Below are 2952 nucleotides of genomic sequence, written 5' to 3' on the forward strand. Positions count from 1 at the left end.
AGTATGCTGGCAGTGTTGTGTCAACTGTTAGTGTTGTGTTGTGTCGTGTTCCCTTCTCGTTTATTGACTTACTGCACCAAGATAAGTATGAGTAAGTTACAAGGCTTCTTCCGCCCCTTCCTTGCATGCTTTACCTGCGGGAAGTTAGAAGTGTCTAGGGGCAAAGGTCGCAGTAAACACAAGAAGAAGACCCGTCGGGGTCAGGTGACCGAGGACAGATCTTATGACTGGCCTAACGAGGGCTGGGAAGATAGACAAGATGTGGGCCGCTGGATATTCTGCGGAGACCGGGCCGCCTTCACCAAACGACGCCATCAAACAGAGGAAATGTTGAAGGCTGCCAAGATCTTTGACTCGCAACACAGAAAAGTTATTTTTTCCACCAGATTCTTAGGTTTACTCCGACTCTTTGATACCGCAGAGGCCTCGCTTCTTACAGGTCCGCGTTCGATCCCCGGCGTTCCGCTCCTCACCAAACGATGTTCTGATATTCAAAAAGTCTTAAAAGATGAGAACATTTTTGTTCCCTTACATATTAAGAAAAAGGTTTACGAAAGATACTTGGATTCTTCAGTCCAACAACTTGGGCTCGTCGATAGCGCAGAGGCCTCGCTTCTCACAGGTGTTTGTTCGACCTCCGACAGTCGAAGTGGTTGGGCACGATCCCTTCTCTCCATCCAATGTCAGTGCCATATCATTAAGTTTCTTTCAATTACAATTATAGTATACTGGCTTAGGGCTTTAGCCTCGTGCTGACCAAACTAACCTTGTTTATTGAGTCAGCCAATGACTTATGGCTTATCTTTATTTAACGATTTTGTCTAAAATATTCACCACAGTTAATATAGATATTTTATGTTATTTATGTAACCCAGAACATATCTGTTTAGTTTTTCAATACAACTGCATGAACATGAAAAAGTGCATCAGGGTGAAAGAAACTCTGTCCATTTTGTTTCTGCCATCACAGGGGATCGATACCGGACCCTATGATTACGACTCCATAGCGTTGTCCACTCAGCTATCAGGCCACCGGAGGGACGTGAGTGTGTGTGTGTGTATTCACCAATTTTTATTCGCCTAGTTGTTCTTACGGGGGTTGATCACTGCTTTTTCGGACCTAACCCCTTGATGAATGCGTGTACTTACCTAGTTGTACTTACCTATTTGTGCTTGCGGGGATTGAGCTCTGGCTCTTTGGTTCCGCCTCTCAACTGTCAATCAACTAGTGTAAGGTTCCTGAGCCTATTGGGCTCTATCATTTCGACATTTGAAACTGTGTATGGAGTCAGTCTCCACCACATCACTGCCTAATGAGTTCCTTTTGTTAACTACTCTGACACTGAAAAAGTTCTTTCTCACTTATTTGGGTATTCAGTTTCCACCTGTGTCCCCTAGTGCGTGTTCCCTTTGTATTAAAAAGCCTGTCTTTATCGGCCCTACCAATTCCTTTGGGAATCTTGTATGTGGTGATCATGTTCCCCCTACCTCTTCTGTCTTCCAGCGACGTGAGGTTTAATTCCTGTAGTCTCTCCAAGTAGTTCATACCTCTCAGTTCGGGTACTAGTCTGGTGGTAAACCTTTGAAACTTTTCCAGTTTAGTCTTATGCTTGACAAGATATGGACTCCATGCTGGAGCTGCATACTCCAGGGTTGGTATGACATATGTGGAATACAAAGTTCAGAATGATTCCTTTCACATGTTTCTAAAGGCCGTTCTTATGTTGGCCAACCTGGAATATGTGGCTGATGTTATCCTCTAGATAGCTTCTGGGAACAGGGCTAGCGTGAAATCAAACCCTAAGTCTTTCTCTCTCTCTCTGTCTCTGACTCTTGAAGAATTTTATCTTCCAAATGATACCTTGTATCTGGCCTCCTGCAACACCCTACTATGTAAAAATGTACTCCTCATTTTATTACATTTGCTTGGGTTAAACTCTAATAACCATTTACTCGACCATTCCTTCAGTTTGTCCAGGTCCTCTTGAGGCCTCAAGCAGCCCTGCTCTATCTCAATCCTTCTCATAACTTTGGCATCGTCTGTAAACATTGAGAGGAATGAACCTTTACATCAGAAAGATCATTTACGTATATCAGAAACAGGAAAGGTCCGAGTACAGAGCTCTGTGGGACTCCATTGGTGACCATGCCAATCTAAGGTCTCACTCCTCACTTTAACTCTCTACTTCCTATTGATTAGGAACTCCCTTATCCACTGGAGCACCTTACCAGTTACTCCTGCCTGTCTCTCCAGCTTATGTACCAGCCTCTTTTTGAGTACTGTGTCAAAGGCTTTTCGACTGTCCAAAAAATGCTTCTCTTTCTTCCTCAATCTTTGTCACCTGGTCGTAGAATTTTATTAAGTCAGGTAAGGCAAGATTTACCCTCCCTGAACCCATGTTAACAATGGGTTAACGATGGAAAGTTCCTTCTCTCCAGATGCGTTACTAGGTTTTTTCTCACGATCTTCTCCATCACCTTGCATGGTATACAAGTTAAGGACACTGGCCTGTAGTGTTCCTCTTGTCTGTCACCCTTTTTGTATACTGGGACCACATTACCCAATATCTTTAATATTTCTGGTAGGTCCCCCATCTCCAGTGACCTACTATACATTATGAAGAGTGGCAAGCAAAGTGTCTCTGCACACTCTTTCAATACCTATGGTGAGATTCTGTCTGGACCAACAGCACTTTCTCATATCCAGATCCAACATGTGTCTCTCTTGACTTTATCTCTCGTAATTTCGAACCCTTCCAAGGCCGCCTGGTTTACTCTCTCTTAGTGCAGTGACCTCACCTTGTTCTATTGTGAAGTCCTCCTGGAACCTCTTGTTGAATTCTTCACACACCTCTTTGTCTTTCTCTGTATACCTGTCATCGCTTGTACTAAGTTTCATTACCTGTTCTTTCATTGTTGTTTTCTCCTGATGTGACTGTGGAGTAGCTTTGG

The sequence above is a fragment of the Procambarus clarkii genome, chromosome 1, assembly GCF_040958095.1.
Source record: "Procambarus clarkii isolate CNS0578487 chromosome 1, FALCON_Pclarkii_2.0, whole genome shotgun sequence".
Classification (NCBI taxonomy): Eukaryota; Metazoa; Arthropoda; class Malacostraca; order Decapoda; family Cambaridae; genus Procambarus; species Procambarus clarkii.